General features: G+C 45.6%; 1 protein-coding gene across 1 annotated transcript in view; it reads left to right on the plus strand.

The window, feature by feature from the left end:
* Window positions 1–253: 253 nt before the first annotated feature.
* Window positions 254–22,828, plus strand: part of LOC138640127 (NACHT, LRR and PYD domains-containing protein 3-like) — a 119,794-nt gene continuing 97,219 nt past the window's right edge. Inside the window, exon 1 of the mRNA XM_069728808.1 lies at window positions 254–467. The gene's annotated coding sequence lies outside the window, so the exon portion shown is untranslated. The remainder of the gene's footprint in view (window positions 468–22,828) is intronic.

The following is a 22,828-nucleotide window of genomic DNA, read 5'->3' on the forward strand; positions in this document are numbered from 1 at the left end:
TCATTTTGGTAAAAATTAAGTTGTTGCATGATGACAACTTCATGCACTTTCAATCCATCACCAAGAAAATGGCATCACAACAACCAGATGGACAGATGGAATCACACTTTAAAAAAAATGCAAAACTTTTGGTCGCCACTGTGTGAATAGCCTCCTCTTCATATAAATGTGCACTGTAAAAAGGGTGGTGGGTGCTCACTCCTCCTCTCTTTCCTCCCTTCTCTCGCCCTCCCCAGTACATGTGCACACGCTCAGTTACTTTCTGCTAAAACAGAGGCTGGAAGCATGCGGCCGATCCTATATGTACATAGGATCCCGGAGGGACGAGGATATTTATGGGATTCTTAGGAAACATTTTGCATCTTTAATCTTACGCTGAGCCGGAGATTGGAAAGAATCCTATTACTTTGGATATCACCAGAGAGCTGGGAGAGGAGCAGGAGTGAAGTTCTGCAGACTGCTGGGCGGTGAGATGAGACTTATCCTTCTACTTTACTTGTTTACTTAGATTCGTGTTTGTAAATCCACAGTCCAATGTGAACAGCGGCCTCCCGACTGTGCCCAGACAGCAGAAAAAAACAGGATCTGGCAAAGCTTGTGCCGGAGATAAACCATCCTGCTCCTTCCCATTAAAGGAAACCTCCATGTAAACTGAGCCTCAGCCTTCATATTTATATTGGGAGACATAGGAGGCAGCAGGCAAGAAGCTAGAAAGGAAGTAAAGGTCGCTTCAGAGTAGAGACGCCCCACCCTGCCTTCCTTTACAACGTTTTCTGCAGCTGATGTAATTCTACAAGTTGTAGGACTTTCGCTTATCTTTCCAACTATATGTGTATGGAGTGAGGGGTAAGGCTGCTTTCTCACAACAGTTTTTAGCCATCAGGCTAAATCCGGCGAATTGTGAAAAAATGGGTCCGTCGCAAATTGGGAAAAACTGATGCGACGGATCCGTTTTTTTTCGCCGAATCCGACTAGCTGATATCCAGGGACTAGCTGATCGGGGGGAGAGAGAGAGGAGAGAGAGACCGGAATGGGAAACGTTTATAAGATGCTCAGTTTAAAAAAACGGAATCCGTTGCCGGATTCAATCATTTAACGGATCCGTCGCTGTCCGTTTTTTTCACCGGACACAAAAAACGTTACTATGTCTATTTTCTCCGGGAGCCGGAAAACAAATTTTCAACGGATCCGGCAAAAAAAGGATGAAACGTGAGGCAGTCCGTCGACAATACAAGTCTATGAGAAAAAAAATTGATCCGGCGGCAACTTTTGCTGGATCCGTTTTTTTCAAAATTCGCCAGATTAATAGCCTGACGGCAAAAACCTGATGTGTGAAAGTAGCCTAAAGGACAAGCCGCAGTTACCGAGCCCAAACCCCGCACCCTGCTCTCTCCGGACCCCCAGAACAGTTTCTGATACTTTTTAAAACCCCAAAAAGTCACAAAAGTGCATCAAATTGAAAATTCTTCCTCAAACCTTAATCACTAGAGTGAGATGTGCCTCCCTAAAAATGGGGTCCAGAGTACATTTTTGCTAAACGTACTGACTTTCGAAAAAGTCACATGTGATGAATCAGCTGAAAACATTTGGAAAGCCCAAATCCTTATCACAGCAACAAACATTTTTTGAAAAAAAGAAGCAAACACATGAAAAAGAAGCAAGCACATGAAAAAGAAGCAAACATATGAAAAAGAAGCAAACATGAAATAATAAAAAAAGCCTAAATTAAAAGAAAAATTTGTCACAAATAATAAACAGTATAAAAAAAACACTAAAACTAGACAAGAAAAAAAGCTAAAGTAATAATAATCATTCCAGTCCCATTAGTGTATTTTAATGATGGTGTGGAGCTTGACCTTAATCCCGTAGTGTCCTCTGATATATTCATCATGAGAGCTTGTCCAAAAGCTGATATACATAAATATCTCAACCCACCCTGCTAACAAAATAAATACATTGAAAAATAAAAAATTACAATTTTTTTTACCCACTACTTTACACATAGACAAAAATAACAGTTAGGCCATGTTCACACAGTGCGTTTTTTACTGCGGAACCGCAGCGTTTTTGCCGCTGCGGTTCCGCAGCTGTTTTCCATGCAGGGTACAGTAAAATGTACCCTATGGAAAACAGGACCCACTGTGCACATGATGCGGGAATCGGGAAAAAAGCCGCGCTGAATAGCTGCGGGAAAAAAGAAGTACCATGTCACTTCTTTTTTCGGAGCCGCAGCGGTTCTGCACCCATAGACCTCCATTGTGAGGTCAAACCCGCAGTAAAACCCGCAGATCAAAAATATATCTGCGGGTTTTATTGCGGTTTGTGCTGCAGAACCGCTGCAGCAGGAAGTGCGAGGAAGCGGGCGGAAGTGCGTGGGCGGAGTGTGGCTGCCCCGATCCCACCCCCCATGCTCCGATGCCCCTCCCCCGTGCTCCGATGCCCCCCCCGTGCTCCGATGCCCCCTCCCCCGTGCTCCGATGCCCCCCCGTGCCCTAATCTCCCCCCCTTATACTTACCCGGCCTCCCGGTGTCCGTCTGGCCGTCTTCTCCCTGGGCGCCGCCATCTTGCAAAATGGCGGGCGCATGCGCAGTGCGCCCGCCGAATCTGCCGGCCGGCAGATTCGTTCCAAAGTGCATTTTGATCACAGAGATATAACCTATCTCAGTGATCAAAATAAAAAAAAATAGTAAATGACACCCTTTGTCACCCCCATAGGTAGGGACAATAAAAAAAATTAAGAATTTTTTTTTTTTTTTCCACTAAGGTTAGAATAGGGTTAGGGGTAGGGTTAGGGGTAGGGGTAGGGTTAGGGGTAGGGTTTGGGGTAGGGTTAGGGGTAGGGGTAGGGTTAGTGGTAGGGGTAGGGTTAGGGGTAGGGTATTTTCAGCCATTTTAACCCTAAAAAACTTCATAGAAAACACACAGACTCTGCATAGAAAACTGCATAAAAAAAAGGATAAAAAAAGGATCAAAAAACGCATCAAAAAAGGACCAAAAAAGCACAAAAAAAAGGACCTGCGTTTTCTGCAAAGACCTGCGGTTTCAGTCCTGAAAAAAAAAGGATGGAAATCAGGAACGTGTGAACATACCCTAAAAATATCCCACACACAACTGATCTCCCCACGGGAGTAAATGACCCGATTACACACATTATTATTATTATTATTATTACGATACACACACTGGCAGCTTTTCAATACAGGAGTGCCATGTCCTGACCGGTACTAGACTGTGCTGATGGCACATGATGTGATAGGCCGCCAATTCTATACTTTTCGTCTATAGAGTTACTGTACAGTTTCTGTACTTTTGACTCCTGTATTCCAGCTGGGCCACTGTAGGGCAGTAAGGCGAGGACTGCTGTATTGGGCTGCCTGACTTCTGAAGAAATTAAGACCCAGTCAGTTTATGCAGAGCACGGACCAACAAGCCAACACAGATAAAACAGAAAGGTCTTTCTTATCTACAATACCAACTATGTGACAGATATTGAAGAGTTCTCCTTCTGATGTAATGTGGATAAGGGTCAGTACTGAGCGCAGGGAGGTCTGCAGACACAAGTGCTGATACTACAGGAGGAGGTCTGCATACCTTGTGCTGAGACTACAGGAGGAGGTGTGGAGACAGTGCTTATACAGTTATATGAAAAAGTTTGGGCACCCCTGTTAATCTTAAGCTTAATGTTTTATAAAAATTGTTTTTTTTTGCAACAGCTATTTCAGTTTCATATATCTAATAACTGTTGGACACAGTAATGTTTCTGCCTTGAAATGAGGTTTATTGTACTAACAGAAAATGTGCAATCTGCATTCAAACAAAATTTGACAGGTGCATAAGTATGGGCACCCCACCAGAAAAGTGACATTAATATTTAGTAGATCTTCCTTTTGCAAAAATAGCAGCCTCTAGTCGCTTCCTGTAGCTTTTAATGAGTTCCTGGATCCTGGATGAAGGTATTTTTGCCCATTCCTCTTACAAAACAATTCCAGTTCAGTTAAGTTTGATGGTCGCCGAACATGGACAGCCCTCTTCAAATGATCCCACAGATGCTCAATGATATTCAGGTCTGGGGACTGGGATCGCCATTCCAGAACAGTATAATTGTTCCTCTGCATGAATGCCTGAGTAGATTTGGAGCGGTGTTTTGGATGATTGTCTTGCTGAAAGATCCATCCCCTGCATAACTTCAACTTTGTCACTGATTCATGAACATTATTGTCAAGAATCTGCTGATACTGAGAGGAATCCATGCGTCCCTCAACTTTAACAAGATTCACGTTGCTGGCATTGGCCACACAGCCCCAAAGCATGATGGAACCTCCACCAAATTTTACTGTCGGTAGCAAGTGTTTTTCTTGGAATCATGGTTTTTTTGGCCACCATGCATAAAGCCTTTTTGTATGACCAAACAACTCAATCTTGGATTCATCAGTCCACAGGACCTTCTTCCAAAAAGAAATTGGCTTCTCCAAATGTGCTTGCATACCTCAGCCGACTCTGTTTGTGACGTGCTTGCAGAAACGGCTTTTTTCACATCACTCTCCCATACAGCTTCTCCTTGTGCAAAGTGCGTTGTATAGTTGACCGATGCACAGTGACACCATCTGCAGCAAGTTGATGCTGCAGCTCTCTGGAGGTGGTCTGAGGATTGTCCTTGACTGATCTCACCATTCTTCTTCTCTGCCTTTCTGATGTTTTTCTTGGCCTGCCACTTCTGGCCTTAACAAGAACTGTACCTGTGTTCTTCCATTTCCTTACTATGTTCCTCACAGTGGAAATTGACAGGTTAAATCTCCGAGACAGCTTTTTATATCCTTCCCTGTTATCAACTGGTGGTTTAGGAGCAACATGGGACGAGCTCTGAAGGAGGTGGTACCTGTACTGACCGCAGTCCCTAAGCTCAACACAACACTAGAAGTAGCCGTGGGATGCTCCTGTCACTCCCTAGGCACCTTGTCACAGCCTGAGAATTAACTACCCCTAAAGATAGAAACAGGAAAACTATCTTGCCTCAGAGAAAATCCCCAAAGGATAGATAGCCCCCCACAAGTAATGACTGTGAGTGGAGAGGGAAAAGACATACACAGAATGAAACCAGGATGTAGCACAGGAGGCCAGTCTAGCTAGATAGAAAGGACAGGATAGGATACTGTGCGGTCAGTATTAAAAACTACAAAAATCCACACAGAGTTTACAAAAGTCTCCACACCTGACTAAAGGTGTGGAGGGTAAATCTGCTTCCCAGAGCTTCCAGCTTAACTGAATTAATCCGTACTGACAAGCTGGACAAAACATAGAATGCACAGAACGAATAAGTCCACAACATGTGGACAGAAAAGAGCAAAGCAAGGACTTATCTTTGCAGAACTGGTCAGGATATCAGGGAAATCCAAGAGAGATGTGAATCCAACCAGGAACCAGGAACCATTGACAAGTGGCACTGGCTGAAGAGAAGAGCCAGGCATAAATAGCCGAGCAGAAAGACAATCAGTGGAAGCAGCTGCAGACTGCTAAATCCAAGGAGCAGCCATTCCACTTAAAACCACCGGAGGGACCCCAAGAGCAGAACTCACAAAAGTGCCACTTACAACCACCGGAGGGAGCCCAAGAGCGGAATTCACAACACTTCCTCTGAACAACTATGTTGAATAATCTTTGTTTTCAGATCATTAGACAGTTGTTTTGAGGAGCCCATGATGCCACTCTTCAGAGGAGATTCAAACAGGAGAACAACTTGCAAGTGGCCACTCTTAAGTAGCTTTTCTCATGATTGCATACACCTGGCTATGAAGTTCAAAGCTCAATGAGGTTAGAAAACCAAAAAAAGTGCTTTAGTAAGTCAGTAAAAAGTAGGTAGGAGTATTTAAAACAAGAAAATGATAAGGGTGCCCATACTTATGCACCTCTCAAATTATGCTTGGATGCAGATTGCACATTTTCTGTACAATAAACCTCATTTCAAGGCAGAAACATTACTGTGTCCAACAGTTATTAGATATATGAAACTGAAATAGCTGTTGCAAAAAAAACTATTTTTTATAAAACATTAAGATTAATAGGGGTGCCCAAACTTTTTCATATAACTGTACTACAGGAGGAGGTCTGCAGACACAGTGCTGACACTACAGAGGAGGTCTGCATACCTTGTGCTGATACTACAGGAGGAGGTATGGAGAAAGTGCTTTTACTACAGGAGGAGGTCTGCAGACACAGTGCTGACACTACAGAGGAGGTCTGCAAACACAGTACTGAGGGCAGGGAGGTCTGCAGACACAGTGCTGATACTACAGTAGGAGGTCTGCAGACACAGTGCTGGTACTACAGGAGGAGGTCTGCAGACACAGTTCTGATACTACAGGAGGTCTGCAGACAGTGCTGATACTACAGGAGGAGGTCTGCAGACACAGTACTGGTACTACAGGAGGAGGTATGCTGACAGTACTGAGGGCAGGGAGGTCTGCAGACAGTGCTGATTCTTCAAGAGGAGGTCTGCAGACACAGTGCTGATACTACTGGGGCCTCTGCTCATTCTAAGCCTTTGTTCTGTGGCAAAATATGAAAAATTAACTACACCCCTTGAATCAGTCGCTCATGCAACCACCTTTAGCAGCAATAATTTATAGTAATGTTTCTGTATGACTTTATCAGTCTTTCACATCATCATGGATTTTGTACTACTCTACTGACCAACGTTGCATGAAGTTTGTGACCATTGGTTTGTGCACAGGTCTCTTATGGTCCCACCACAGCATGTCTATTTGGTCGAGGTGTGGACCTTGATTGGGACATTACAATCCTGTGATCCGTTTCTTTCTGATGCAGAGTTTATGGTGTGCTTGGGATCATTGTACTCTTACATTTTGGCCAAGGTTTAAGTTTTTAAATAGATGGCCCCACACTTCACTACGACTGGGTAATTCTGAAAAAAACGTTTAAAGGGAACTTGTCAGCAGGATTGTGCTCAGTAACCTACAGACAGTGTCAGGTCGGGGCTGTTATACTGATTACAGTGATACCTGGTGATGGAATCCGTCTTGTGGTTGTTGTGTAATTTTTATTTGTAATTTTCAGTTATTGAGATTCTTGTGCTCCGGGGCGGCCTGTGTGTGGGGCTGTGGGTAGAGCTGAGGGTGGGGTGGTAGGTGGGGCTTTATGTGGTACTCTGCTTACATATTCATATCTGTATGGCTTATGACAGGTGACTGAGCCTTCACTGACCTGCCCCCTATTTTACATACTGAATATAATATGGTTAGGAAAAAAAATTCAGATTGATCAGACCTGCAATGGCGGCAGCGCCTGCGCTATAGAATGATATGAGGGATAATATGCATATTTTCATTTTATTTACACATATAGATTTGTTTAAGACAACATAGTATAACTAAAGATTAAGCCCTTTCTGCCAGCTGACAGAATAGTACGTTAGCTGGCAGTATGCCCCGCTTTGAGGTGGGCTCCGGCGGTGAGCCCATCTCAAAGCCGCGATATGTCAGCTACTTTCAACAGCTGTCATGTGCCCGCAATGGGCGCGAGCGGAATTGCGATCCGCCCATGCCCATTAACTAGTTAAATGCCGTTGTTAAACTCTGACAGCGGCATTTAACAAGCACTGCCGGCCGCGCGGCCATAAGTATGCAAACCACTGACCCCGTCATGTGATTGGTGCACTGCCATCACAATCAGAGGTCTCCTCGAGACCTCTATGGTTGTTGATGGCAGATTGCTATGAGCGCCACCCTGTGGTCAACGCTCATAGCAAGCCTGTAATTCTACTACATAGAGGCGATCTGTGCATCACCTCTATGTAGCAGAGGCGATCGAGTAGTGCATGACTATTGAAGCATGCCAACATTTAAAAAAAAAAGTTTAAAAATATAAATAAAATATAAAAGTTCAAATCCCCCCCCCTTTCGCCCCAATCAAAATATAACAATTAAAAAAAATCAAACCTACACATATTTGGTATTGCCGCGTTCAGAATCGCCCAATCTATCAATAAAAAAGATTAACCTGATGGCTAAACGGCATTTTTTATATGCAATAACGGGCGATCGAAAGAACTTATCTGCACAAACGTGGTATAATTAAAAACATCAGCTCGGCACGCAAAAATAAGCCCTCAGCCACCCCGAGATCACGAATAATGGAGACACTACGGGTATCGGAAAATGGCGCATTTTTTTTTTTTAAGCAAACTTTGGATTTTTTTTACCACTTAAATAAAATACAACTTAGACATGTTTGGTGTCTATGAACTTGTAATTACCTAGAGAATCATAAGTGCAGATCAGTTTTAGCATTTAGTGAACCTAGCAAAAAAGCCAAACAAAAAACAACTGTAGGATTGCACTTTTTTTGCAATTTCATCGCACTTGGAATATGTTTCCCGTTTTCTGTTACAAGAAATGGTAAAACCAATGATGTCGTTCAAAAGTACAACTCGTTCCACAAATAATAAGCCCTCACATGGCCATATTGATGGAAAATAAAAAAGTTATGGCTCTGGAAAGAAAGGGAGCAAAAAACGAAAAAAGCTCCGGGGGTTAAGGGGTTAAACAACAACCATGTAATGACCAGAGGTCCGAATAAGATCCAGTGAGTCACAAACCAAGACCAAGGCAGAAATCTCCAACGGTATTTACTCAAAGGCAAAATAATCAAGGTAATATGGAGAATATTAAGACAGATGCACCCCACAGATACACTAGCTCAGCAGCAGCTGAAATCACTGTGCCACTCCAAGGTCTCCTGAGAACTGTATACTACAACAGACTAGTAAGAAATTTACCTAACAGGCAACTAAAAGCAGGAACAAGTGTAAATTGAATGTAGTGTTATTAAGGGAGCCCCTGGAATGGCACATTGAGTATAACTTACACAACTCTAATATAAGATACACCTCTAAAGTAACAATTTAACACTCTGAGCAGAGATACCCGGGTATCTATAACTATGGTACCGTATCCTGAGATGGATTTCCTCTCAGGCAGGAATCCGCACAGGCTGCAGCCAGTTCATATTTTCAGCGCCAATAAGTTACAGCAAGCTCCTCTTGTCTTGTCTTGTCGGCCGATGCCGAGCCCAAACGCCGGGGACTTAGTTAGTGGTCTCACGATGTAATCTCTGCTTCTGTAGCTCCTAGGAATGCTTCCACGACAATCCGTCCGTCTCTGTATCAGCAGTCTGTCCAGACTTGGTTCTCCACTCAATGCACAGGGAATCCACAGACTTCCAAATACGTACTGGGTTCTTAGTAAAGTCTCAGTCTTTTGTTAAATAAAGGGTTAACTCCTCTCCAGGAAACGTTAGCAACACAAGTCTCTCACAGAGTTAAACAAAAGGTTAATTCTTCTCCAGGGGAACGTTAGCGACAAAAAGTCTCTCAAAAGCTTCTTTTCCTCCAAAAACACTTGCAGTAAATCCACACACAGTCTCTCTTTAAGATATCACAGCAGCTTCTCCTTTGCTTCCCGCCTTTTCTCTCTCAGCTCTCACTTCCTACTTTCACTTTACACCCGAGACACTAGACCCCACCCAGCAGCACACATTGTCTCTGGGAGTTTTGCACGGTCTGTTCTCTTCTGCAATAGGCAAAAACCACAGGGTCCTAGTGCCCTCTCAGTGGGACTACAGTTCACCCTCTTACATGCCACCCCACTAGAGGTTGGCGTCCTCGACATACCTTCCCACTCAAATTCATCTTGAGCATATCGCTGAGGCGGTATTCCTGCCGTAGATCGTGTAGTTCTCCTGAGTCCTACATCAACAGGTGCGACCTTAGAGGGAGCTAGAGTCTCTTCCATGGTCGTGTCAGTGGGCGTAAGTGGAGTTGTCTCCTCCTGCGGCTCGATGTCCTGTGATACAGCGTCAGGACCAAGCAGTTGACCTGATGCACTCTCCTCAACAACATCCTCCATATCCCCAACATTCTCATCACCCGAGGCCAGATCGGTCACAGGGGGCAAATAAGCAGGCGCAGGAGTAAGCACACCATCAAACTCAAGATCATTCAGAGCTTCCGCCCCTTGAAACATGGCCTCTGGCTCTAGGGGGGTAGGCGCCGAATCTTCAAACCAGCACCGCTGTAACATGTTACGATGCAAATTACGGGTTGGCCCCCCTGTCCCCACCGGTTCGACCTCGTACACTGGAATCTCAGGGTTCACCTATTTTTTTATCAGATACGGTATCGCCTCCCATCGGTCACTCAGCTTTCCTGACCGTCGTTTTGTCCTCACCAACACTCTGTCTCCCGGAGAGAACAGCTCTGTTTGTACAGGTCGCGTGTCCTTATGGACCACCTGGCGAAGGCGGTCACCCACCACCTGATGCACCACCCTCAACCGCCGCCGATGCTCTCGTACCCACTCGGATGCAGTCCGAAGGGGGGCGGAGGAGGGATCTGGCATGCTCAAATCCTCAATGTCTCGGCCAGGTCTACCAAACATCAACATGTGTGGTGAGTAACCAGTAGTACTGTGCACCCTGTTATTGTAAGCCCACATCAATTCGGGGAGATACTCAGGCCAGCATGTCTGTTGCTGACTCTCTAAGGACCTCAACATTTGCAACAGGGTCCGATTAAAACGCTCACACGCCCCGTTACCCTGAGGGTGGTAAGGCGTTGTTCTCGACTGCTCGATACCATAGAGCTGGTGCAACTCTTTCATCAGCGTTCCCTGAAAGCAGGCCCCTTGATCTGAATGTATTCTCTGCGGACACCCGAACACTTGGAAGAAATGTCGGCACACTGCCTCAGCCGCCGACTTGGCCGTCTGATCTCTTGTCGGCACCGCTACAGCATACTTGGTAAAGTGATCTGTCATCACCAGGCAGTAGGAGTACCCTGATGTAGAGTACCCTATCAACACGTAGTCAATCATGAGTAGTTCCAGTGGAGCTGAAGTCTTAATAGACTGTGTGGGAGCCCGCTGCTCAGGGCTTTTGTTGAGCCCACAAATTCGGCACTGCCGACACGCGTCGGCCACCATCCCTCCCAACTCAGGGCAGTAGAGGACTCGCTGCAACCACTGAAGTGTCTTTTCACTTCCAAAATGGGCCCCCTTCTCATGCGCCTCACGAGCGACCACCGGCCCCATCCCCACAGGAATTATCAGTTGGTACCGATGCTGCAGCTCCGATGGCAGGTACACCTTACGATACAAAAGACCTTGTTCCACACACAATTTATCCCATTGTCGAAGGAGTTTCATTCCTTCCATGGACAACTGAGCCTTGTCCTCTGCACTGGGCCAGGCCTTGTTTTGTACCCAACGGCGCACAAGTGCAACGTCCGGACACTCATCCTGGACTCTTGTCCAATCTGAGGGTGTTTTACCCAGGACACAGGGCATCCCGGTGGCCACCCCACTTGAGTGTACCACACTTTGGAAGATAGGTATTTGCCCCAAAGCTGGAGTTTCAGTATCCTCAAGTTGTTCATCAACATCTTCCCCGGATGACCCAAGGGGCACTCTTGACAATGCATCTGCATTGCCGTTCTCTCGACCAGAGCGAAATTTAATGCGGTAATTGAACTTGGCCAGTCTGGCGACCCACCGCTGCTCCAACGCCCCCAGTTTTGCATTCTCTAAGTGAGCTAGCGGGTTGTTATCTGTCATGACTAGCACCTCAGCTCCTGTTAGATACTCGGCGAAGCGTTCTGTCATTGCCCACACCAGGGCCAGCAATTCCAGACGGAATGAGCTGTAGTTAGCCGGATTTCGCTCGGAGTCTCTTAAAGATCTGCTGCCATAAGAAATCACTCGTTCTCGGCCGTCCTGCACCTGTGCTAGTACTGCCCCCAACCCATGAAGACTACCATCGGTATACAACAAAAAAGGGGTGTCAAACCGGGCGTAGGCCAGCAATGGGGCACTCGTTAGGGCGGTTTTCACTCCATCAAATGCCTTTTTCTGTAGGGGCCCCCATGGAATGGGGCGATTTCGAGGACCCAGCGCTGTCCCTCTCAAAAGTTCATTCAAGGGACTCACCACTTGTGAGAATTTAGGCACAAACCGCCGATAGTATCCTGCTAGGCCCAGGAAGGCCCGCACTTCTCGCAGGTCACAAGGAGGTGGCCACTCTTGTACCGCCTTAATCTTACTGGCTAAAGGTAGTACCCCGTCCGGGGTCACCAGATGCCCCAAATATTCAATCTGGTTTCGTAACAGCTGACATTTTTTTGGCTTTATTTTCAGGCCGTAGCTCTTGAGCCGCTGGAGAACTTGACGCAGCTTCTCCAGATGATCTTCAAATGAGGTTCCGAACACCACAATGTCGTCCAAATATATCAGGACTGATTCAAAATTTAGATCACCCAAGCAATGTTCCATCAGGCGTTGGAAGGTTCCCGGGGCGGTAGCGAGGCCAAAGGGCATCCGGTTGAACTCAAAGAGCCCCATTGGCAATACAAACGCCGTCTTGGCCCGATCTTTTTCAGCCATTGGGACCTGCCAGTACCCGCTTGCCAAATCCAACGTTGAGAAATACTTGGCCCGACCCAGGGCCGACAGGGATTCTTCAATATGGGGTAAAGGATAGGCGTCCCGTACGGTGTGGGCATTCAATTTCCGATAGTCCACACAAAATCGGAGTGTCCCATCCTTCTTGCGGACCAAGACTACAGGGGCCGCCCAGGGACTCCGGCTCTCTCGGATCACTTGGTTGTCCAGCATACTGGCCACCATGCTCTTCACCTCTTGATAGAGCGCCGGAGGAATTTGGCGATATCTTTCTCTAATGGGTGGAGTATCCCCCGTTGGAATCTCATGCTCAATCGTCTGGGTACACCCGAAGTCCTCTCCATGTCGGGAAAAGGTCTCTTGATGTTCCCACAAAACTCTCTCCAACTGCTCCAACTGCACGGGGGTCAGCTTCTCCCGATCCACTCCCATCTGCTCCATGATCACATGAACATTCCATTCCTCCGTAGGAGGTTCAGTCCAGCCTACCTCGACCGCGAATGTCCAGGATGACTGTTGGTCTGGTCGCAATTCGAACCCTGCATTTTCCGGCACCTTCTCTGCCGGTACGAACAGTTCAGCCAGTATGGTCCCAGCGGGAATTGCAACAGCTTCATCTAAAACATTGATGCATCGGACCGGTACTCGTCCATTCTTCACAATCGCCAAAGAACGGGCCACATGTACCTTGGCAAATGAGGAACCCTCTCGGGCGGGCTCAAGTAGCACTTCAAGCCCATTCAATCTCTGTGCAGCTCCCACAGGCAGCATTAAGAGTTCCTCTTGTCTGGGTCCCAGCAGGATCGGGGCCCTCGAAGTCACTCGGACCCGGCCCACCCGGCCACCTGGGACCGCACTTTTCAGCAAGTCGCAACTCAGCACTAGATGGTGTAGAATTCTCTGTGTGGGTCGGTGTCTTGTCGCACGGGCCCAGTATCGGGGTCCTTCACTGGCATACATCTGGTGATTCAGATCTCGCAGCACGTTCATTCCGAGCGTCACTTCCATCCCTCTTCTAGGGGGGTGATCCACCAGTACTACCCCTTTCTGCCCCAGCTCTTGACCAAACATTTTTAGTTGCATCCACACGATCCCTTTTACTGACAATTGACCATTATTTGCGGCGGTCAGTCGTATCACTCGGCCATCCTCTGGAATCACTAGTCGACTGAAATATCTCTCATATACTTCTAGAGGCATTATAGTACATTCGGATCCCGTGTCAACCAAGCACCTCATCTTCCGCCCTTCAAACTCTGCTTCTATCACTGGACTACATGCAAACAAATCTTGTTCATTCCGTCGAGGGCTTTGTGTGGGTGGGGCCGCTGCTGCTTGCCCTCTCATGGCAGCGGCCGGAAGTTTAAAGCCGGCGACGGGGTTTCTGGGGCTGTAAGCGCCCGGCAGTAACGCGAGATGTGTCCCTGGCGGCCACACTTCCAGCAGGTGATTGTTCCTCGTGGGCGAGGGCTTGACTCATTATGATAGGACGACCTGGCCATTTGCGGGGTCACCGTTCCAGGGGGTGAGGCAGGAGGTTCCCGCGAGGGGGTAGAGGCGGGATCAACTGTCAGTTGAGACAATTTCAGCTTCAACTCCTTCACCTCAGCACGCAGAGCTTGTACCACGCTTACTAGCCCCTCTCCCCCCGACCCTGATGAACCACCTTCCTCCAGCTGGGCACTGTTCACTGACCCCTCGGGAACATAGGCCGATTTCTCTTCCCTTTCCACTGCAGCTCGGTAAATCTGCCAGAAAGATAACTCTGGTGCAACCCGGACCATTTCCAACAGTTTGTCCCGGAGAAGTCTATTGGCTACACCGGTGATGAATTGGTCCCGGAGCAAGCGGTCTACCTCCCGGAATGCCCCCATGGCCCCCGGGTCTAGTCGCTGCATTTCATTCAACATCTCTTGCAAAATATTAGAGTACTGCATCAGGGACTCACACTCTCTCTGGGGACGATTAAAGAATAGGGACCGAAGCTGGGCCACGCGCGCTCGGCCCCCCAAACTCCCCTCTAACAGTTCCAAAATCTTTTCTAATGTATCCCTCTCTGATTCTGGGCGCACCATCACCATACGCCTAATATCACCCTCCAGTGCATTTAATGCCAGCTCAGCGCGTAACGCGGGGGTCAAATTACACATGCGCAGAATACTCCAGATTCTCTCAGCCCAATCTTGCAACGCCATATTGCGCCCATCGTATTTCGGCATGTGCTGAAGTAAAGCTCCTACAGGCACATACCCTCCCGAAGTCGCCGCGGCTGCCAGGGGAACCCCAACCCCCGAGAAGGATGCGGATACAGCGGGGTCATTTCCACCATCGCCCTCGTCCATGACAAACACTGGATCCTGCCGACTACGCCAAAAATGTAATGACCAGAGGTCCGAATAAGATCCAGTGAGTCACAAACCAAGACCAAGGCAGAAATCTCCAACGGTATTTACTCAAAGGCAAAATAATCAAGGTAATATGGAGAATATTAAGACAGATGCACCCCACAGATACACTAGCTCAGCAGCAGCTGAAATCACTGTGCCACTCCAAGGTCTCCTGAGAACTGTATACTACAACAGACTAGTAAGAAATTTACCTAACAGGCAACTAAAAGCAGGAACAAGTGTAAATTGAATGTAGTGTTATTAAGGGAGCCCCTGGAATGGCACATTGAGTATAACTTACACAACTCTAATATAAGATACACCTCTAAAGTAACAATTTAACACTCTGAGCAGAGATACCCGGGTATCTATAACTATGGTACCGTATCCTGAGATGGATTTCCTCTCAGGCAGGAATCCGCACAGGCTGCAGCCAGTTCATATTTTCAGCGCCAATAAGTTACAGCAAGCTCCTCTTGTCTTGTCTTGTCGGCCGATGCCGAGCCCAAACGCCGGGGACTTAGTTAGTGGTCTCACGATGTAATCTCTGCTTCTGTAGCTCCTAGGAATGCTTCCACGACAATCCGTCCGTCTCTGTATCAGCAGTCTGTCCAGACTTGGTTCTCCACTCAATGCACAGGGAATCCACAGACTTCCAAATACGTACTGGGTTCTTAGTAAAGTCTCAGTCTTTTGTTAAATAAAGGGTTAACTCCTCTCCAGGAAACGTTAGCAACACAAGTCTCTCACAGAGTTAAACAAAAGGTTAATTCTTCTCCAGGGGAACGTTAGCGACAAAAAGTCTCTCAAAAGCTTCTTTTCCTCCAAAAACACTTGCAGTAAATCCACACACAGTCTCTCTTTAAGATATCACAGCAGCTTCTCCTTTGCTTCCCGCCTTTTCTCTCTCAGCTCTCACTTCCTACTTTCACTTTACACCCGAGACACTAGACCCCACCCAGCAGCACACATTGTCTCTGGGAGTTTTGCACGGTCTGTTCTCTTCTGCAATAGGCAAAAACCACAGGGTCCTAGTGCCCTCTCAGTGGGACTACAGTTCACCCTCTTACAACCACACGACTCAGAGGCGTAGTTAGGGTTTTTGTTCGGGGGGGCGAAGCTTCTCAGTAGGCCCCTAATCAGGTAACTTTGATTACAACTGGGTGATGCTCCCTAATAGTGGAGGAGAACCTCAGCAGATGACTGCGCTGTTACTGAAGATAATCTCTATATAACGACCAACATGGAGATTACCGCCATATGGTCAGTGGTAGATACCAGTCCTACAGAACATATAACAGATCACTGCACAGTTACAGATAATGTCTTACCGCTGACGTCCTTTCTCATGGAATCGTTCACTTTTCCGGTCTTTTCCATCTGGCCCAGACCAACATGACAACTTCTCCACCCAGAACTCGGCAATAGAGAATACAACAAAGATACATTTCACATGTCACATTTTCAGCCATCACCATCTATTCCCAACCTGCACAAACTCCTCATCCTGCTGATATCCCATTACTGACTCGCTGCTGCCGTATCTGTCCCTATTACTGCACCTGCTGTGCGGTTCTCTGTGCCCTCTAAATTCCAAAGCAACCCTCTATAATATAGTAATGCCGGGTGCAAGGACCCTAGAAAACAGTGCCCATATTTTGCCCCCTAGAAAGTAATAATGCTCTCTATGTGCCCCTTTGATAGTCACAGTAACCTGAGTTCCCCTATAACATTAAGTGCCCACTTTACATTTAATAATGTCCCGAGTCTCCCCCCTGTACAGCTCCCTTATACACAGTATAATGCCCCTCAATGTATAGTACCACCCACACAGTAAACTGACTGACTTAGTTGTCCTACTCCAAGCTGTTCAGGCTTGAGAGCCAACTACCAATTAAGTAAATCAGGTGATGTGCATCTCTGTAATGAGGAGGGGTGTTGTCTAATGACATCAAAACCCTACATAAGGTGTGCTTAATTATTAGGCAACTTCCTTTCCTTTGGCAAAATGGGTCAGAAGAGAGATTTGACGGGCTCTGAAAAGTCCAACATTGTCAGATGTCTTGCAGAGGGATGCAGCAGTCTTGAAATTGCCAAACTTTTGAAGCGTGATCACCGAACAATCAAGTGTTTCATGGCAAATAGCCAACAGGGTCGCAAGAAGCGTGTTGGGCAAAAAAGGCGCAAAATAACTGCCCACGAATTGAGGAAAATCAAGCGTGAAGATGCCATTTGCCACCAGTTTTGCCATATTTCAGAGCTGCAACGTTACTGGAGTAACAAAAAGCACAAGGTGTGCGATACTCAGGGACATGGCCAAGGTAAGGAAGGCTGAAAAACGACCACCTTTGTACAAGAAACATAAGATAAAACGTCAAGACTGGGCCAAGAAATATCTTAAGACTGACTTTTCAAAGGTTTTATGGACTGATGAAATGAGAGTGACTCTTGATGGGCCGGAGGCTGGATCAGTAAAGGGCAGAGAGCTCCACTCCAACTCAGACGCCAGCAAGGTGGAGGTGGGGTACTGGTATGGGCTGGTATCATAAAAGATGAACTTGTGGGACCTTTTTGGGTTGAGGATGGAGTGAAGCTCCAACTCCCAGACCTACTGCCAGTTTCTGGAAGACAACTTCTTCAAGCAGTGGTACAGGAAGAAGTTGGTATCGTTCAAGAAAAACATGATTTTCATGCAGGACAATGCTCCATCACATGCCTCCAACTAAAAGGTCTCAAAGAACAAAAAATAATGACATGGCCCTTTTTTGTAAAAAAGTAGATAGGGCGGCACTGCCTTCAAAACGGGGACACATGCCAAGTAAAATATTAACACTTTAGTGCTTCATGGAGTAACCATTAGCCGCCACCTCACAGACTTCGGGTGCTCCTCGAAAAAATGGAAAACAAATCCAACTGCATAGTCCACATAAAAGAGAAGGAAAAACGAGGGCACTCACCAGTCTTCTTTTAGTGCAAAACCACTTTTATTAACACGACATCTTAAAAGTCCATGGTCAGGCAACGACGGAGCCGAAGCTCAGGTGAGCAGGGGGGAGCGGAGACGACGGCCGTTTCGCGCTGTGCTTGCGCTTCTACGGGTCAGTCTTTTATGTGGACAATGACATGGCCCTATTGTTCACCTGATCTGACCCCATAGAGAACCTGTGGTCCCTCATAAAATGTGAGATCTACAGGGAAAACAGTCCACCTCTCGGAACAGTGTCTGGGAGGCTGTGGTGGCTGCTGCACGCAATGTTGCTTGTAAACAGATCAAGCAGCTGACAGAATCTATGGATGGAAGGCTGTTTAGTGTCACCATAAAGAAAGGTGGCTATATTGGTCACTATTTTTTTTTTGTTTTGTTTTTGCATGTCAGAAATGTTTATATCTAAATTTTGTGCAGTTATATTGGTTTACCTGGTGAAAATAAACAAGTGAGATGGGAATATATTTGGTTTTTATTAAGTTGCCTAATAATTCTGCACAGTAATAGTTACCTGCAAAACAGATATCCTCATAAAATCTAAAAAAAAACAAAACACTCCAACATCCAAAAATATTATGTTTTGATATTTATGAGTCTTTTGGGTTGATTGAGAACATAGTTGTTGATCAATAATAAAAATAATCCTCTAAAATACAACTTGCCTAATAATTCTGCACACAGTGTAGTGAGCATTGAACCCACAGGTACGACAGAGTTTGATAACATTAGGTCGTCATATTCAATATGTTGTCATTAGATTTGAGCGCAAGTGTTTGCTACTCCAGTTTGCATCGGGTGCTTGGATGTGCACCAAAAACCACTAGCCATCATATCAACCTTTTTTTTCCACTTTTGAGAAAAAAAAACAATTTTAACTAGAACCCTAACACAACCACAACCCTAACCGCAACGCTAACTGCAAAGAGTGGAAAAAAAATTACAATATTTTTATTTTATAATTTTGATCTAACTAAGGGGGTGACAAAGGGGGATTTGATTTACTATTTCTTTTTGTGTTTTGATCACTGTGATGGGGTACATCACAATGATCAAAAGGAACCAACAGGAAAAATTCCCTATTGTCACCGTGTACCACCCAGTAGATCTTTTTAACCAGGAAAATAATGCTGAGGTTAGGGGGACCGATCAGGAGGGCCCGGGGAGGGGTAGATATCGGAGGGGGACCCTATTTCTCTATTCTCTGACATGTTAGATCATATCAGAGGAGAGAGATATGAATTGTAAATCAGATTTTTTTTTTTGTGATTGCCGTTATGATCATTTGACAGGGGACCATAAAAAATGGCCCTGATCATGCTTGGGGGTGCTATGCTTCTATTTATCAGCTCAGTTAACTGCTGCCATTAAAAGTTATTATTATTTATTTATATAGCACCATTAATTCCATGGTGCTGTACATGAGAAAGGGGTTATGTACAGATTTATAGATATCGTTTGCAGTAAACAAGTTTACAATTACAGACTGGTACAGAGGGGAGAAGAACCCATCCTTGCCGACTTACATTCTACGGGATAATGGGGAAGAGACAGGTGCCGAGGGTGCGGCAGCTCTGGTGGTGGTGAGGTGGCAGCTCGGGTGGTGGTGAGGCGGCAAAATGGTTATTGCAGGCAGTAGGCTTTCATTAAGAGATGGGTTTTCAGGTTCCATCTGAAGGAGCCGAGGGTGGTGGATAATTGGACGTGTTGAGGCATGGAATTCCAGAGGATGGGGGAAATTCGGGAGAAATCTTGTTGTGTGAGGAATGAATGAATAAGGAGAGTAGGAGGTTTTGGGAGGATCAAAGATTACGTGAGGGAAGATAGTGGGAGATTAGTTCAGAGATATAGGGAGGGGACAGGTTGTGGATGGCTTTGTAGATCAGTGTTAGTAGTTTGAACTGGATTCGTTGGGGAATTAGGAGCCAGTGGAGGGATTCGCAGAGGGGAGAAGCAGGAGAGTAGCGAGGAGAGAGGTGGATTAGCCGAGCAGCAGGGTTCAGGTCAGACTGGAGTGGGGCAAGGGAGTTATCGGGGAGGCCACGGAGGAGCGTGTGCAGTAATCGAGGCGGGAGATGATGAGGGCATGCACAAGAGTTTTAGTAGATTGTGGGCTGAGGAAGGAACGGATTCTGGCAATATTTTTGAGTTGGAGGCGACAGGAGGTGGCAAGAGTTTGGACGTGCGGTTTGAAAGACAGGGCAGAGTCGAGAGTTACCCTGAGGCAGCGGATTTCAGGTGCTGGAGAGAGCGTGATGCCGTTTACTATAATAGATAGTTCAGGTAGGAGGGGATACACGAGATGCGGGAAAGATGATGAGTTCAGTTTTGTCTACATTGAGTTTTAGGAAGCAAGAGGTGAAGAAGAGGGTTAAATCAACGTTCCAATAGAGAATTAACCAAATTAAATAATTTAATCATCCAACCATATATTTGACTCTAGAACACTTTGACATAGACGAGTTTAAGGTTGACTCAATGACTGCAAGGTGCCAATGTCCTGTGGCTGCAAAACAAGCACAAATCAAATTATGGCCAGACATCTCCACAATGGTCTTGTTTGTCCACATTGCACACTTCGGCCGTGCTGCTCTGTTTTTTCTTTTTTTTTAAAAAGAGGCTTTGTCCTAGCAATCCTTTCAAACAACACATACTTTCAATCTTTTTCTAAAAGTACTTCATGAACTTGAACATGTGACATGCCAACAAAGGACTTTAAAGTCCGAGCTGTAGCTCTTGTTTTTTTTTTTTTTTTTGCAATTTTTCTTAGCATTTACCAGTTTGATCTAGGGATTAATTGTCTGGCTGATCCTCTCCTGGGAAAATTATCAGCTGTCTTGAATAATCTTCTCTCTCATTGTAGAATTATGGAGTCCAAATGTTTAAAAAAATTGCCGTACAGCCCCTCCCAGATTGATGTGCAGCAACAATTTTGCTTTTCTAATATCATTGCTGATGTCTTTCCTCCTTGGCATTCGTCCTAACACATGGCTGAATCCTCCAGATTGACAAACTGCTAAAACTTCTGCTTTTCTGGAAGTGCTCACACTTAGTTATGAATAATTAATGAAGGGCATTTGATTAGCAGCATCCGGCTGCTATTTACACTCTTATATCCAATAGAAACAGTAAGGGTGTACCTAATTTTCACAAAGTGGTACCACATTTTGGCCTACTATTTGATAAATAATCACACAGTGTCAATTGTCATGTGTTGTTATTCAGCTGAGGATGTATTTACCTAATATTAAGACTGTTGATAATGGATTAATCTCTGTACTGTCCAGCCTTTCTACAATGAATATATATTTCTTCAGGAACAAAGATAACAGCTTACAACTGGTATTTCTTATAGTTTAGGATCTTAGCATCTTGTCTGTCAGCTTGCAAAGTGAAAGTAAAAGTGTGCTCCAACTACACACACAGTGAGCAGGAACTTTCTGTTGCTTTTTTGTTGTTTTTTTAACAGTAATTTACTGGTAATATAACACTATTGCTGGACACAGAAACTAATGCACTATTTAACAGTAGTAAATAGTAGTTGATGCAATATATAAAATAATAAGTATTAAGGTACCGTCACACTAAGCGACGCTGCAGCGATACCGACAATGATCCGGATTGCTGCAGCGTCGCTGTTTGGTCGCTGGAGAGCTGTCACACAGACCGCTCTCAAGCGACCAACGATGCCGGTAACCAGGGTAAACATCGGGTAACTAAGCGCAGGGCCGCGCTTAGTAACCTGATGTTTACCCTGGTTACCATCCTAAAAGTAAAAAAAACAAACAGTACATACTTACCTACCGCTGTCTGTCCTCCAGCGCTGTGCTCTGCACTCCTCCTGTACTGACTGTGAGCACAGCGGCCGGAAAGCAGAGCGGTACAGGAGGAGTGCAGAGCACAGCGCTGGAGGACAGACAGCGGTAGGTAAGTATGTACTGTTTGTTTTTTTTACTTTTAGGATGGTAACCAGGGTAAACATCAGGTTACTAAGCGCGGCCCTGCGCTTAGTTACCCGATGTTTACCCTGGTTACCAGTGAAGACATCGCTGAATCGGTGTCACACACGCCGATTCAGCGATGTCTGCGGGGAGTCCAGCGACCAAATAAAGTTCTGGACTTTCTTCCCCGACCAGCGACAGCACAGCAGGGGCCTGATCGCTGCTGCCTGTCACACTGGACGATATCGCTAGCGAGGACGCTGCAACGTCACGGATCGCTAGCGATATAGTCTAGTGTGACGGTACCTTTACTCCTACAAAGACTTCTAAAGACTAGATTTATTTAAATTAATGTCTTGATACATAAAACTATAGAAGTCATAGTAAATTCTAGTAAACCACATTAATTCTCATTATTTTATACTTGTATATTTCTGTGTGATTTGCAGTAAAACAATGTTTGCCAATGTGTGAGGCTGAGGAGTGGCTCAATGCCAGGTATTAGGAAGTCTTGGCATAAAACATCTGACTTATCTGTGGCTGCTGGCAGCTATTTCCCTTAACTTCAATTAATAAACAGGTGTACAATAGTTTTATGGTTTATGAGTTCTTTACTGCTCTCAGGTGATTGTGTCACCATAGAAAATGATCAGCAGCATGATCATGAGTATCCGCATATTCTGATGCAAATTTTGTTCTGTATCTGCTGTGGCTTTTACCCAATTTATTGCAAAAGGTTAGCAAATCTTATTATACATATGCTGCAAAAAAACTGAACAGAAATTGTCTTGTGGTGTGGAGTTTAAATCCAAATCTATCTGCAGATTTTTGCTGTGGATTTCACATTTTGTCAGATTTAAAATCTATTTCTCTCTCCTCTGATCTAACATATCAGAGAAAAGAGAAATGGGGTCACCGAGCCTCCCACAGTACCTTAGGTACTGGATTCATCATCCCCTGGCCCCATCCTTCTGCAGAAAGAAAATGGCTAAGATCTGCCTCCCCGTACCCGGGAATTTTCTGATTGGCTGCTGGCTTTTGATTACTGT

This window comes from Ranitomeya imitator, chromosome 1 (assembly GCF_032444005.1).
Source record: "Ranitomeya imitator isolate aRanImi1 chromosome 1, aRanImi1.pri, whole genome shotgun sequence".
NCBI classification, from domain to species: domain Eukaryota; kingdom Metazoa; phylum Chordata; class Amphibia; order Anura; family Dendrobatidae; genus Ranitomeya; species Ranitomeya imitator.